This window comes from Schistocerca gregaria, chromosome 9, assembly GCF_023897955.1.
Source record: "Schistocerca gregaria isolate iqSchGreg1 chromosome 9, iqSchGreg1.2, whole genome shotgun sequence".
NCBI classification, from domain to species: domain Eukaryota; kingdom Metazoa; phylum Arthropoda; class Insecta; order Orthoptera; family Acrididae; genus Schistocerca; species Schistocerca gregaria.
Window position 1 is genome coordinate 130,293,123 of NC_064928.1, and position 17,540 is coordinate 130,310,662.

Consider the following 17,540-nt stretch of genomic DNA (forward strand, 5'->3'; position numbering starts at 1 on the left):
AAGCCTTGATTTACCTGGCCCAGGTGATGGTACCTCGCGAGAGTCTTTTGCCAGGGGAACGGAGAATACTTCAACGGCAGTGAAGGCTATGATGAAGATCATCAGAACTGCGGAACTGGTGGAAGAGGCAGACTTTTATATAAAAACACAAGACTGTGGCGTCTGTTCCCGCAGTGGTCGGCTACAAAAGGTGCCTGTCCCACATGTTAGTGGCGACCTCACTTGTAATTCTAACCTAACAAAAACTTACGGAGTCAATAAATAATTTTAGCCCCCCATCAGAGCGATTTGCATATCTGATGTTCAAGTCAGGCAATAAACGTTACACCATTATAAATGCACATGCACCTATCAGCCAACATAACAGAACAAATTCTGACAAAGTGGAAGATTTTTGGAAAATGCTAGAAAACAAAATATCCAGATTACCAAAAGAACATATCAAAATTTTAGTAGCCCACTTTAATGCACAATTTGACAAAGAAATAAAATTTAAATCAGTATTTGGAGATTATCCAGCACATGAAAGAACCAACAGAAATGGGGAAAGACTCATAGATTTTTGTAAACAGTTTAACATAAAACTAATATCGACATTTTTCAGGAAACTTGAAAAAAAGAAAAAAAAGGTGGGTGTCACCTAATCCCAATCAAGAGGAGTATCAATTAGACCATGTGGCAGTAACGACTCGTAACTACAAGGAAATCTTGGATGCCAGAGTGAGGAAGTCCTAAACATAGGCTCAGACCATTATCTGACTGAAATAAAGACCATGTTCCAACCAAACAAACATAAATTAAAACCAAAAAAGTTTCGAAGAGTAAACATCAAATTTCTCATGCAAATTGAGTGAAATATTAAACACAAGAAAAATGGATGATTGGGAGGAAATTAAAGAAGCAATGCTAGAGTGAGTTAAAGAAATGGGACAACAACGAAAAATACCAAGACATACATGGTGAAATGAGCTGTGTGATGAAGCAATTGACAATCGATTAAAAGCATGAAAAAATGGAATAGTAATAAGAAACATGAATACTGGGAAGAGTTTAAAGAAGAAAGGAAAAAGACAGCAAAAATCATCAGAGCAGTGAAAAGAAAATATGACAAAGACAGATTAGAAGAAATGGATTAAGACTTTAAAAGGAACAACACTTGAGGCTTCTATAAGACTTTCAAAGAAGTTTTAACAGGATTCCAGTCACCAACTTTGCATTTTAAAGATAAAAATGGAAAAATGGTTTTAAGCAGTAAAAATAACTGCCAAATATTAGCTGAATGCATTGAGAAGCTATTAAATTGTGAGGCGCCTACTGACAGGTTACGTTTTCAAAAGCCACAACATGAAAATTCACCATCGGAATCACCTACAGCAAAAGAAACAGAAAAGGTTATCAAAGCATTGAAAAATAATAAAACACCATGAGAGGATGGGATAGTAGCAGAAATGTGGAAACTAGGGGGCTTATCCATATTGCAGAAAATTCACAAAGTAATTAAAGACATTTGGACAACAGGAAGCATGCTCAGTAACTGGAAACAAGCATTGATCCATCCTCTCCATAAAGTAGAAGATGAAACAGACACCAACGACTACAGGGGGATATCCTTGTTACCAGTAATATACAAAATACTGTCTAAAGCACTTTTAAATAGAATAGAGGAACAAGCAGGATCTAATATAGGATATTATCAAGCAGGATTTAGAAAATGTGGATCATGTGCAGATCAGATCCTTAATTTAAAAACAATTTTGAGAGTGAGAGCTATACAAAATAAAAATGCAGTAGTTACTTTCGTAGACTTCAAGACGGCCTATCTCAGTTGACAGACAGACACTATTCTAGATACTTTATGAATCAGGGATAGACGAAATCACCAGAAGACTTGTTGAACAAGCGCTAACAGATACAACATCAAGGATTAAGTTCCAAGGCGAAATTTATGAACCATTCAGAATCAGAACAGGAGTTCGATAAGGAGATGGACTATCCCCAATTCTCTTTAACTTGGTTTTAGATAAAATAGTAAAAAAACATTGGAAAGCTCATTAAAAAACAGAGGCACAAAGGGTATAAGCATTGAACAAGAAAAGAACAAATTTGAAGCCTTCATGGATGATATGGTGTTGATAACCTAAAACCGAACAGACGAAACAGTTATGCTTGATCTGTTACATGAGATTGCTGAAAAGACTGGGCTAAAAATATCCCATGAAACAAGGAGTATATATAACACAAACATAATAGAGAAAAGTTTCTGAAAACACAGTGTGGAAAAATTAAGAGAGAGAGAGAGTGGATCCAAGCCAATGGACTGGATAACACAACAAATAAAGAAAGAATAAAAAAGTTAGAACTTGCATATAAATGAACACAAAACTACTACAATAAAACATCAGTATCCATACAAGCGAAGATTAGACATTATAATTCAGTTATTAGGACACAATCAACATATGGATCAGAGTGTCTAACATGAATAAGAAACGTGAATTAAAAGAACTAGTAAAAAGAGAGAGAAAAATACTAACAAAAATTCTGGATCCTGAAAAAAAACAATAAAAAAGACGCATTAAAAGGAGAAATGAAGATTTATGAAAAAATGCAGAAAAGATAACAGACACAACGAGCAAGAGATGGCTAAAATTTTATGGACATTTAAAAAGAATGGAAGAAACGCGGATTACAAAGGAAATTTTTGATTACGTTAGTAAGCTGAAAAAAACTCTAGGAAGGATAGAAGCAGCAAAGAAAGTTGCTAACAAAACAGGTGTTACAGAACAAATAATAAGTGACAGGAATCACTTGAGGTTTCTGGTAGAAAATGCAAACTATGAAGAAGATGAGCTGAAAACTCGACCCAAGAGAGTGTGGGCAGATGAGCAAAGACAAACATTTGTAGAGAAAATGAAGAAGTACTGGGAAGAGAGGATGCAAAAAACACCATATGTCTTAACTTGTATGCGGTCCATAGCTGGCCAAATTCATTAACAAAAAAAAAAAATTAAATTTAATTATTTGGACACACATCTGATTTGGTGAAGGCTGCAGGTCTGGCTTACGAGATGAAGGCAGAGCTCACCATCTGCAGCATCGTTGACAGAACCGACTGCGCACCTTTGGTGCAGAGCCGGGTGGAAGGTCTGAATCAGAGGCTCAGACGGATTTGCGACCGTGTTGGCTGCAGAATCCTCGGCTTGCGCCATAGGATGGTGGGGTTTCGGGTTCCGCTGAATAGGTCACGAGTTCACTACACTCAGCTGGCGGCTACACGGGTAGCGGAGGCAGTGTGGCGTGGACTGTGCGGTTTTTTAGGTTAGAAGGCCTCGGGAAAGTACGGGGTGGGCTGCATTCTCAAAGGGTGCATGGCAAATACAGGACGTGCTTGGATCAAGGAACAGTCGGAATTGTAGTTGTAAATTGTTGTAGTTGGGAAAGTCCCTGAGCTTCAAGCGCTAATAGAAAGCACAGAAGCTGAAATTGTTATAGGTACAGAAAGCTGGCTAAAGCCTGAAATAAGTTCTGCAGAAATTTTTACGAAGTCTCAGCCGGTGTTTAGGAAAGATAGGTTAGGCAGAAATGGTGGTGGAGTGTTTGTGTCTGTCAGTAGTGGTTTACCTTGTAGTGAAGTAGAAGTAGATACTCCGTGCGAATTGGTGTGGGTGGAGGTTATACTTAACAGCCGAATTAAGTTAATAATTGGCTCCTTCTACCGACACCCAGACTCCGATGATATACACTCCTGGAAATGGAAAAAAGAACACATTGACACCGGTGTGTCAGACCCACCATACTTGCTCCGGACACTGTGAGAGGGCTGTACAAGCAATGATCACACGCACGGCACAGCGGACACACCAGGAACCGCGGTGTTGGCCGTCGAATGGCGCTAGCTGCGCAGCATTTGTGCGTCAGTGTCAGCCAGTTTGCCGTGGCATACGGAGCTCCATCGCAGTCTTTAACACTGGTAGCATGCCGCGACAGCGTGGACGTGAACCGTATGTGCAGTTGACGGACTTTGAGCGAGGGCGTATAGTGGGCATGCGGGAGGCCGGGTGGACGTACCGCCGAATTGCTCAACACGTGGGGCGTGAGGTCTCCACAGTACATCGATGTTGTCGCCAGTGGTCGGCGAAAGGTGCACGTGCCCATCGACCTGGGACCGGACCGCAGCGACGCATGGATGCACGCCAAGACCTTAGGATCCTACGCAGTGCCGTAGGGGACCGCACCGCCACTTCCCAGCAAATTAGAGACACTGTTGCTCCTGGGTTATCGGCGAGGACCATTCGCAACCGTCTCCATGAAGCTGGGCTACGGTCCCGCACACCGTTAGGCCGTCTTCCGCTCATGCCCCAACATCGTGCAGCCCGCCTCCAATGGTGTCGCGACAGGCGTGAATGGAGGGACGAATGGAGACGCGTCGTCTTCAGCGATGAGAGTCGCTTCTGCCTTGCTGCCAATGATGGTCGTATGCGTGTTTGGCGCCGTGCAGGTGAGCGCCACAATCAGGACTACATACGACCGAGGCACACAGGGCCAACACCCGGCATCATGGTGTGGGGAGCGATCTCCTACACTGGCCGTACACCTCTGGTGATCGTCGAGGGGACACTGAATAGTGCACGGTACATCCAAACCGTTATCGAACCCATCGTTCTACCATTCCTAGACCGGCAAGGGAACTTGCTGTTCCAACAGGACAATGCACGTCCGCATGTATCTCGTGCCATCCAACGTGCTCTAGAAGGTGTAAGTCAACTACCCTGGCCAGCAAGATCTCCGGATCTGTCCCCCATTGAGCATGTTTGGGACTGGATGAAGCGTCGTGTCACGCGGTCTGCACGTCCAGCAAGAAACGCTGGTCCAACTGAGGCGCGAGGTGGAAATGGCATGGCAAGCCATTCCACAGGACTACATCCAGCATCTCTACGATCGTCTCCATGGGAGAATAGCAGCCTGCATTGCTGCGAAAGGTGGATATACACTGTACTAGTGCCGACATTGTGCATGCTCTGTTGCCTGTGTCTATGTGCCTGTGGTTCTGTCAGTGTGATCATGTGATGTATCTGACCCCAGGAATGTGTCAATAAAGTTTCCCCTCCCTGGGACAATGAATTCGCGGTGTTCGTATTTCAATTTCCAGGAGTGTAGTTGCTGACCAGTTCAGAGAAAATTTGAGTTTCGTAACAAATAAATACACCACTCATACGGACATAGTTGGTTGGGACTTCAGCCTTCCCTTCTTGTTCAAAACCGGTGGTAGGCAGAAAACATCTTCGAAGTTTGTCCTAAATACTTTCTCCGAAAATTATTTCGAGCAGTTAGTCCACGAACCCACGCGAATTGTAAATGGTTGCGAAAACACATTTGACCTCTTAGCCACAAACAATCCAGAGCTAATAGAGAACATCATGACTGATACAGGGATTAGTGATCACAATGTCGTTGTAGCCAGGCTCAATACCGTTTCTGCCAAATCCACCAGAAACAAACGCAAAATAATTTTATTTAAAAAAGCGGATAAAGTGTCACTAGAAGCCTTCCTAAGAGACAATCTCCATTCCTTCCGAACTGACTATGCAAATGTAGACGAGATGTTTCTCAAACTCAAAGATATAGTAGCAACAGCAATTGAGAGTTTCATACCTCATAAATTGGTAAGAGATGGAAGTGATCCCCCATGGTACACAAAACAGGTCCGAACCCTGTTGCAGAGGCAACAGAAAAAGCATGCGAAGTTCAGAAGAACGCGAAATCCCGAAGATTGGGTAAAATTTACAGACGCGCGAAATTTGCCACGGACTTCAATGGGAGATGCCTTTAATAGGTTCCACAGCGAAACATTGTCTCGAAATTTTGTAGAAAATCCGAAGAAATTCTGGTCGTATGTAAAGTACACAAGGGGCAAGACGTAGTCAATACCTTCGCTGCGCAGTGCCGATGGTACTGTTATCGACGACTGTGTCGCTAAAGCGGAGTTATTGCACGCAGTTTACGGAAATTGCTTCACCAGGACAGACGAATGGAATATTCCAGAATTCGAAACACGAACAGCTGTTAGCATGATTTTCTTAGAAGTAGACACTTTAAGCGTTGCGGAGCAACTCAAATCACTTGATACAGGCAAATCTTCAGGTCCAGATTACGCTGATATAATAGCTCCCTACTTAGCAATCATATACCACCGCTCGCTCACCGACAGATCTGTACCTGCACATTGGAAAATTGCGCAGGTCGCACCAGTGTTTAAGAAGGGTAATAGGAGTAATCCATCGAACTACAGACCTATATCATTGACGTCGGTTTGCAGTAGGGTTTTGGAGCATACACTGTATTCAAACATTATGAATCACCTCGAAGGGAACGATCTATTGATACGTAATCAGCATGGTTTCCGAAAACATCGTTCTTGTGAAACGCAGCTAGCTCTTTATTCGCACAAATTAATGGCCGCTATCGACAGGAGATCTCAAGTTGATTCCGTATTTCTAAATTTCCAGAAATCTTTTGCCACCGTTCCTCACAAGCGACTTCTAACCTATGGGGTATTGTCTCAGTTGTGCGACTGGATTCGTGATTTCCTGTCAGGAAGGTCGCAGTTTGTAGTAATAGACGGCAAAACATCGAGTAAAACTGAAGTGATGTCAGGTGTTCCCCAGGGACCTCTGCTGTTCCTGATCTATATAAATGACATGGGTGACAATCTGAGCAGTTCTCTTAGGTTGTTCGCAGATGATGCTGCAATTTAACGTCTAGTAAGGTCATCCGAGGACCAGTATCAATTGCAAAGCGATTTAGAAAAGATTGCTGTATGGTGTGGCAAGTGGCAGTTGACGCTAAATAACGAAAAGTGTGAGGTGATCGACATGAGTTCCAAAAGAAATCCGTTGGAATTCGATTACTCGATAAATAGGACAATTCGCAAGGCTGTCAATTCAACTAAGTACCTGGTTGTTAAAATTACGATCAACTTCAGTTGGAAAGACCACATAGATAATATTGTGGGGAAGGGAGCCAAAGGTTGCGTTTCATTGGCAGGACACTTAGAAGATGCGACAAGTCTACTAAAGAGACAGCTTACACTACATTCGTTCGTCCTCTGCTAGAATGTTGCTGCCCGGTGTGGGATCCTTACCACGTGGACATCGAAAGCGTGCAGAAAAGGGCAGCTCGTTTTGTATTATCACGTAGTAGGGGAGAGAGTGTGGCAGATATGATACGCGAGTTGGGATGGAAGTCATTAAAGCAAAGACGTTTTTCGTCGCGGCGAGATCTATTTACGAAATTTCAGTCACCAACTTTTTCTTTCGAATGCGAAAATATTTTGTTGAGCCCAACCTACATAGGTAGGAATGATCATCAAAATAAAATAAGAGAAATCAGAGCTTGAACAGATAGGTTTAGGTGTTCGTTTTTCCCGCTCGCTGTTCGGGAGTGGAATGGTAGAGAGATAGTATGATTGTGGTTCGATGAACCCTCTGCCAAGCACTTAAATGTGAATTGCAGATTAATCATGTAGATGTAGATGTGTAAAGCAAGGTGTGATGTTTGTATCTAACAAAGAACACTTTTATCGAGTGGTGTGTTGACTGCGTATCTGATTACGTGTGTATGTATGTTTATCTGACCCTGTTTTAAACAGTTTATCTACTAATAAGAAAGCAACACCAGTAAACACAAACTAATTAAAACCTGTGCGTGATAATTACGCATTAGAGGTAAGTACATTCAAGTACAAAAGTTTTAATAAACCATAAACTGCGTGAAATAAATTTATTACCTCGTATTGTTGTCGACTTGCATAGGGCGTTGTTCTCTCAGCAAGCCAAAGTGCAAGGTATTTGACTGAGACACATTTAGAATTTGTTTAAATAAAGACTTGGAATTAGGATGCGGAACATGACTGAGGAGAATTACTGTAATATCTTACTTCAAAATCTTGCTATATTGAGAAATTGACTTTAAACTGTTAAGTCATATCATAAAAATTACATTTACGCAAAGAAATAAACTTTACAAAAAATACAATAAAAAAGTTGGGGTACATGCAAAACAGGTATCACTCAAATTCGTTCTACACCAAAAGCGCACAAATACATGAATACTGATTACCTTATTGTAGATTGCTGTAATGATATATAGAAAGGTTCTTCATTAAAATTTCGTAATATTTGAAGCATTTTCTTAATTAACTTTAGTTCAAATCTTAATTCTTCCATAAATCATTAATACGCAACACTGAATTATTACACTGAATATTTAACACTAAGCGACTGCCCAATCCGAAGCATCGAAACAGGCACTGCTAGGCTCTCGAGCGCTACACCTGTTACACCCGAGCAACAACTGCCTATTACTGTGCAACCCAACATAAGCTCTTTGTTACACATACTCTGCCCCAGCGAGAGCTGCCTCGCAGCGTTCTCTCACACGTACATCTTTGTAACCGATATATCGCTTATGCTCTTTGATAATATGCAAAAATTTACAATTTTCGTTATTTATACGAGAAAATGAACAGCTTACATCAGGATGTTGATTTGATTAAGAATTTTGCGACGTTTAGTCAAAGAAACAGTAACTCACAGCCAGTTCAAAATGTTTATAACTATCGACAAGTAAATGAAAAAACGTGTAGAGTTTTTCTGAAAATGTATGGCTGTCGTGAAAATTCATCATTCATGTAATCTAGTAAGGTGTCCGGAACTACTTTGCACCTCAACGACTGAGTTCTCACTATTGTAACAGCAATTAATGTTGGGTTGGCTGGGTGTTTCTCTTAAGATTTGAGTTGCAATGAATTGGCTCCACATACCACTTGGTCATAAACGTCACAAGCTAGTTTACGGACAACTTCACTTTCACAGCATTTATTTGAGTATCGAATTTGACGTATTGTAAATGTTTCATGTGTTGTGTTTATTATTTTGAGTTAAGTCATAATAAATCAAATTGTTATTTTGAACAGAACTTTCATTCTGTAGGTCGGTAGAGCAACCCTTTCATTTCCCACCACGTTAATAAAACTTATTTATCAAATTAAATTATTGCAGGTGCCAAACTCTTTTCTACCCCACTTGCAGGGTCGATTAGAGTCAGTCGCATTTCTTCTTAATCCGCGTGCAAGAGCAAAAGTCGCAGTTAGAAAAGGGGGGGGGGGGGCTTAGAGCATCATTTCCTTATGAAGATTCTAGAAGAATTTAGTGTTAACTACACTGCTAGCCGCGGCACCTCGCAACTGTAGCATTTATTCATGCTTCTGGCATCTTGACCTTACGGTGCGTCAGGTTTACCTGTACTGTAGGTCCACGTTGTATGTATGTCTGAAGATTCATGAAAAGCTGTCTCGCTGGTTTCTCTAATATCGCTTAAAAATGGGAAGTCGAAGAGGGTACGCTTTTGTCTCTTAAGGCTCTCAGCACCTCATTTGTATTCTAGTCATGTGACCTTGTTAGTAGATAGTACTACCTAAGTTTAATAATTGCCGCAAACAGCTGCTTGGAGCTGGTTGTGTTCTTTGCAGGTATCGGCTTTCCGGCGGAGTGTCAATGTAAACTCCGTTGAACCTGAAGTAAGAGCTAACAGAAAGGAATACCAGGCAAATTGAGGCACAAAGAAACTATGGCATTCCAGACCATATCCATTGTCTGAGAAAGTGATGAAACCATATAAGCGTGACTGCAAGTGAACATTTAACAAAGAGGTGTATAATAAGTGTTAGTAGTTGTGAGCGTGTGTAACGTAAGAATGCCTGGTTTCGAGCCCAGAAGTTAATTCGTTAATTAATACATGAAAATGTTCAAATGTTTCAAAAGGAACCCCTTCCTTGTGAACCTTTGGAAGGCCATATAACCTAGGGGGAACAGCACTCTTGATGGCGTAGCGACAAACCACTTTTCTTCAGGAGGCTGTTGAACTTTCTCTCAACACTTTTTGTGGGGTCAGCATCGATTCTGCGATACGCTGAATCAGATAGTAAACGTTGCATCTTTTGTACATAATCATGGTTATTTAAAACAACGGTGGCATTGCCCTTGTCCGCAGGTAAAATAACAATACTAGGATCAACTTTGAGAGAGCGTAAAGCAGCCCTCTCTGCTGCTGTTACATTACTCTTGGGTGGACGAGCCCTAGTCAAAACACGGCATGCCTCCCTCCTAATCTCTTCTGCAGCGTCAGGAGGTAGTTTACAAACTACCTGTTCAATTGAACTAATAAAATCAACTAACGGCAAACTCTTCGGAATGGGTGCAAAATTTAAACCCTTCCCTAGCACGTATAAGGTTGCGTCGTCAAAAGATTTCTCTGTGAGATTTATTACAGAACGTCGAGATATAACATCCGACTCCGCGCGGTGAAAACGTTCAAACTTTGCCAAATGCCGGGTTGTGACGCAGTTGTATTCCCAGTCAGCTTGAGTCCATGAGGCACCGTCTAACCAATCCCAAGTGAAATCAGACACTTCAGATGCAACTATTAAATGAAAACGATACAATTCTTTGGAAACAGAATCCAAACGTCAACGAGTAAAACGAATCCCTTCGCGAACAAGAGCCAACCCAGCACGTTGCTTGATACGATTGGCGGCAGGAGAATTAATATGGTGCACAACCATGGCAAATGTAGGGACATGATTTTCATCACGACACCTCAGTAAAAACGACAAAGCCCATTGCAGTCTAACTCGACAGCTACGAAGTTTATCCAACTTACGTAAACACCGATGCATTTCCTCCCCGTAGAGGTAAACAATGTGAGACCTGAGTTTCTCCTGGCGTATACAACTTTCAAATAACACCGAGATATTGGCATGCATGTCCAGCTATTGGACAGTGTTATTAGGGAGGCAGTTGAGATTAAATTAGTGAGCAACCTCGTTAACAGGGTGGAGGTTTGTGTTTAAACTCTGTTTGGAATCCGGCTCTCTCCCTTGTCAAAAGGCAGAGTCAATGCTACCTCATCTGCGAATTCATAGTCTCACTGTCGATAGCTCTGACTTTGGTCATCTTTGGTGGTACTAGTTTTCAGTGCGTGTGTTACCTTTCCTGCTTCAGTCGGAGAACCGAGGTTTTAAGTTTTCATGTACGCCGCCTGTCGGGTGGAGTTTGCCTTGAAAATGGCGGGGTGTTCTCCCGCCGAAATATCGGCGGGCGCTGAAAGTGTTACCTGGCTGAATTCCCGGAAGTTATTTGAAAGTTGTATACGCCAGGAGAAACTCAGGTCTCACTTGTTCAAATTTGTGTGAAGTCTTAAGGGACCAAACTGCTGAGGTCATCGGACCCTAATCCTACACACTACTGAACCTAACTTAAACCAACTTAGGCAAGGACAGCACCCACGCCCGAGGGAGGACTCGAACCTCCGACGGGGGAAGCCGCCCGGACCGTGGCAAGACGCCCAAGACCGCGCGGCTACACCGCGCCGTAGTTAATACATGAATTAGGAATGTTGTACATTTGCCCAAAAAAATTAAAAGCGCGAAACCTCCCACTTACCCAAAAAATGGGGAACGGAGAGTAGCGAAACTTTGAACATTACTCCGTTGTTCCCATAAACTGTACTGAATTATGTGCGAAACAACAAACTTCCACAAAACCAATTCTTCCTTTTTTCAGGGAAGTTATGCATATTATTATTATTATTTATTATTACTACTGACAGCAGCTGAAGTTGTATAAGTATGCTGATGAGCATATCTGTTATATAGCAGATATGTATTTCGCGCTCTCAATTTATCAGAATTAAAAAATTTGTGAACACCCAAAATTTATACCTACGATATCCCACTGCAACAGATTTCCGTGGTTGAGGGTACCCGGCACGGTCTCCCCTAGTATTGATTTTACGTGATCATCCCATTTCATATACACTCCTGGAAATTGAAATAAGAACACCGTGAATTCATTGTCCCAGGAAGGGGAAACTTTATTGACACATTCCTGGGGTCACATACATCACATGATCACACTGACAGAACCACAGGCACATAGACACAGGCAACAGAGCATGCACAATGTCGGCACTAGTACAGTGTATATCCACGTTCCTGTGGAACGGCTTGCCATGCCATTTCCACCTGGCGCCTCAGTTGGACCAGCGTTCGTGCTGGACGTGCAGACCGCGTGAGACGACACTTCATCCACTCCCAAACATGCTCAATGGTGGACAGATCCGGATATCTTGCTGGCCAGGGTAGTTGACTTACACCTTCTAGAGCACGTTGGGTGGCACGGGATACATGCGGACGTGCATTGTCCTGTTGGAACAGCAAGTTCCCTTGCCGGTCTAGGAATGGTAGAACGATGAGTTCGATGACGGTTTGGATGTACCATGCACTATTCAGTGTCCCCTCGACGATCACCAGAGGTGTACGGCCAGTGTAGGAGATCGCTCCCCACACCATGATGCCGGGTGTTGGCCCTGTGTGCCTCGGTCGTATGCAGTCCTGATTGTGGCGCTCACCTGCACGGCGCCAAACACGCATACGACCATCATTGGCACCAAGGCAGAAGCGACTCTCATCGCTGAAGACGACACGTCTCCATTCGTCCCTCCATTCACGCCTGTCGCGACACCACTGGAGGCGGGCTGCACGATGTTGGGGCGTGAGCGGAAGACGGCCTAACGGTGTGCGGGACCGTAGCCCAGCTTCATGGAGACGGTTGCGAATGATCCTCGCCGATACCCCAGGAGCAACAGTGTCCCTAATTTGCTGGGAAGTGGCGGTGCGGTCCCCTACGGCACTGCGTAGGATCCTACGGTCTTGGCGTGCATCCGTGCGTCGCTGCGGTCCGGTCCCAGGTCGACGGGCACGTGCACCTTTCGCCGACCACTGGCGACAACATCGATGTACTGTGGAGACCTCACGCCCCACGTGTTGAGCAATTCGGCGGTACGTCCACCCGGCCTCCCGCATGCCCACTATACGCCCTCGCTCAAAGTCCGTCAACTGCACATACCGTTCACGTCCACGCTGTCGCGGCATGCTACCAGTGTTAAAGACTGCGATGGAGCTCCGTATGCCACGGCAAACTGGCTGACACTGACGGCGGCGGTGCACAAATGCTGCGCAGCTAGCGCCATTCGACGGCCAACACCGCGGTTCCTGGTGTGTCCGCTGTGCCGTGCGTGTGATCATTGCTTGTACAGCCCTCTCGCAGTGTCAATGTGTTCTTTTTTCCATTTCCAGGAGTGTAGCTTGTTGGTATTATTTCTACGTGCTTATACGATGCGACGTGCTCAAAATGTTTTACGAATAAAACCGTGTAGACTGGTCAAGGTGGCGCTTCGGGTGGAGAGGCACAAAGATAAGTTGACTTTTTTTCATACCAGAATCGGTTTTATTAAAATGTGAGTTTTACCACTTTATCATACATGCATCTGTGTATGAATTTTTTTTATTACATAGCAAAATAAAAGTAGTGGCTGCAACCCTTGTCAAAGTTTGCGTCTAAGCGGCGCCTCCTAGTTTGTGCAAAGGTTTTGTTTTTGAAACCCATAAAAATATGAATTAGGGTGAATTTGAAGGCCAACGCGATGGAGTTTTGTAAAATACATCGAAAAAATACAGCTATTTGAAAACCTTGTCACATATTTCGATGTTTTTCTAAGTTCGAATGTTTAAAAAAGTATTAAGAAAAAAATCGTATAAATCGGTTAATCTGTCCCCCAATCTGAAATACACGGTTTCGAAAAAACGCGTTTAAAGTGTGAAGAAACAAAAATTTGTTTCAAAACTTATGGTTAATCTTCGATCCCGGTACTAAAGATGCATCTTTCCTCTTCCTCGGACATGTGCTAGATCTGAATTTGGTGATTTTTTTTCCAAACTGGGCACTAATCACAAAATGAGACTATTCTCGCTCCACGGTGGCCACGCATTAGATATGAGATAAATCCACGAAGTGTATGCTGTTCGTCCCTATGACGATTCCCAACGCGTTCGCGGCGTTCAGAGTAGATGAATAACCTTCGTCAACATGCCTGGAGCTGTATCCGCGTTCGACAGAAATTCGTGTACTGGTCGAATCTTTTCTTGAACTAATTCGTCTAGAGCGTACAGATACCTAAATTTCGATCGGTACAATGTTCCATTCAACACACTGTAACTTCTACTTTTACAATCAAAAAATTCTATTACAGGCATAATACACTTTAATATAGCCCCACAAGAAGGATTCCCTCGTGTTCAGGTCCACAGAATATGGTGGCCAAGCGAGGCCCATGCCAGTTGCCTCTGTGAATCAGAGTTACGTAAAGAAAAAGGTGATATACTCATTGTCGCCTCGACCAGAACTTTCCCTTTAATTACGATATCGTTTTTGCCAACAGTCGTGATCAGATACGTAATTAACATTAAAGGAAGGTAAAAGTGAGAGATTTTTGTTATCCATTACTAAGATACAAAACAAGAACATTTGTTGTCCTTTCTTTACATACTAAATACCAACGTTCGATTTCAATTAAGCGCCTAAGGGGGCAGCCAGTTGACAGTGGTTACCTCGTTATGGATATAGCCGAAACGACTTTACAAACATTGTTATATGTTACGTGATCTAGACACCTTTAACCCCAAATATCAACATCGATCACATACTCATTCAGCAAAATTTATTTCCTTTATTAATAAATGCAGAAGATGTTGACCATTAATCTTGTAACGTCTTTGTTGCCGTATTTACTTCACAATTATCCATATTTAAAGTCAGTTACCATTTGTTGCACTATGTGAAACTATTGTCGAAGTCTATGAGCATTTCCTTGCGATCGTCGAACTACGATACTTTGTTGAACACAACAGCTTCATCGGCGAACATTATAACAGCTGTGCAGGTCCTACTCAATACATCTTTTACGTATACTGTCAAAGGGGCCATCAGACCTGTTAACCACAGATCTTGGCCAGTCTCCCATTTGTTGTAGAGACACGTCTCCTGAGAATCTGGTTAGTGGCTTATCATGTGATGACCACTAGATTCCTATAAAATCGATGTTGCAGTTTCATGCATACCTCCCATATCCGTAACGTTATGTACGTTAGCCAGAAGCTGTCTGAAAGGTTGTAATAGCTTTGCAGGTGTTGCGGCCACATGTGGTAAGCATTACTACACGCGGTGGAGAATGGCAAAACAGAGGTACGCCGGCGACCGAGGGGTTGCGAAGTAGGCAGGCACAGATAGCCTTGCTGACAGCAGCAGTCTACTACCAACATTCTGACGCAAGGACGCACACAGACCGAGCGCCTAGCGAAACCTGGGGAGTGCTGAGTAAGGGGAAGTGAGGCCGGCACGCTAGGTTACGCTGCAATATACTGTGGGAGTAATAACAAAAAGCTACCACCGAGGGTAAAAAATGTCCTCCTGCCGGATATAAATAGTGGAGCGCAGGCAGCAACGGACAGAAGACATTAGGAAGCAGTTCGGATCTGAGGATCCGAATGCTCAATCTTCGGAGGTGACGATTCCGGAAGTCTGTTCCAGCTCGCAGGAGTCAGCCGTTCGCCGCCAGATGTCAACTTCAGCCCTGGAGGTCGGGCAGAGTTCGGTCGGCACCGTGGCTGAGTAACTACAGCGAGAACTTCCAGCAGGACCGACCGCAGCGCGGTGTCGGTCACAGGCGCCGCCGGGGACTGACGCCCGGACTTCACGGCAACCCGGCCCCACGCCGCGTGGTCCGTCCATGACGGGACCTTGCGGACATCGCGACTGACGGCTTCGCAGCCGCCGGTGCTTCAGGCGTCGGCAGCTGACCTCACGGCGACGCGGCTCCGTGGGCGACGAATTCATCTCAACCACAGCGCATCCTGGCTTCAACAGCGCACTGGTGGCCTGAGGCACCCGAGTGTGATCAGCGGCGCGCGTCGCATTATCGGAGAGTCTACACAACAGCAGCCAGGCGGAGGGATCCCCAGGGCTGGGCAGCGACGTTCAATAAATAACTGCAAAACTCCACGCCGTCTCAGTCTTTGGCGGAGCCACTGTGTCTGCCGTAACAAGTGGTGCTGAACTCGTAACACAGGGTAGGCTGTGTTGAGAAATAATTGCTAAGGAAAAATTTGATACCTTACACCATTTCGGAATCGATTGGCACTGAAGTTAGCCAATCACGCAACTGCGCGCCCAAATTCAAACGTCCTGCTAGATGGAGTTGCTGCCAGTTGTTCTCACACGGGAGACGACAGCGCACACGGCAGCTCAGCCTTTGCCTCGGGTTCGACTCTCACTACCGTCCCATATCCAAATTTTGCATCACCCTGTTCTCTTTTACGAAACTAAATGAAGATCGCGTGTGGCGGCAACATCTCTAGCGGGCCGTTTTAATTTGCAAAAGTAACGTCCTGATTGGTTGATTGGTGAATTTCAAAGCTAATTTACTTGGGAAAGGCGCAACGTATTCAATGCTTGTCTTAATAATTTCTCTCGAGCACGCTTGCCTGCAACACGTTTACTAACTCTCCAGATCGTTTCTGACCACTTTGTTCATGATTCAACTGAGTGAGTGGAGTGCAGGAACAAAGTTCCTCTACTACGATACTGTTGTTGTAGTAGTAGTTGTTGTTGTTGTTGTGGTCTTCAGTCCTGAGACAGATTTGATGCAGCTCTCCATGCTAATCTATCCTGTGCAAGCTCCTTCATCTCCCAGTACCTACTGCAACCTACATCCTTCTGAATCTGCCTAGTGTATCCATCTCTTGGCCTCCCTCTACGATTTTTACCCTCCACACTGCCCTTCAACGCTAAATTTGTGATCCCTTGATGCCTCAGGGCATGTCCTACCAACCGATCCCTTCTTCTAATCAAGTTGTGCTACAAACTTCTCTTCTCCACAATCCTACTCAATACCTCCTCATTAGTTACTTGATCTACCCACCTAATCTTCCACTTTTCTCTGTAGCACCACATTTCGAAAGCTTCTATTCTCTTCTTGTCCAAACTATTTATTGTCCATGTTTCACTTCCATACATGGCTACACTCCATACAAATACTACGATACTGGCGGTACAAATTCATACCCTGACCGTTTACCATTATCTGTTTTTCAGTTCATTGTACAGAATATCGTTAAATAGTATACGTAATGCAAAATTATTCAAAAGTTGTCATTTTCGCCGTATTAATTTCATTAATAAATCAATCATTACAGCTAGCGGTCTTCAAATTCGTTTCCATTTATTATAGAACAGATCACATTTGTTTGCTTATGAGTCAAATCGTCAACTCATTTTTGAACAATCCGACAAAATCGAGGGATGGTTCTTGCACACATGGAAAATGTAAGGTAAGTGCTGGGAAGGAATGACTAATCTTCTTCAAATAGCTTTTCGGTCCTTGTTCCACAAGCGATATACTGACGTCGACTGGTACCGGTAGCTGGTTTGAATCGGTGTTAATTACATAATGGATGTCGGTAGAAATCAAAGCTGCATTTAGATCGAATTTCCTTAACTCTCGTGGAGAAAGGTGCGCAGTATACAGCCGCATCCACTTTCAATAAGCTACCACTTGAATACAAAAATCGTATCAGTAATCCACGC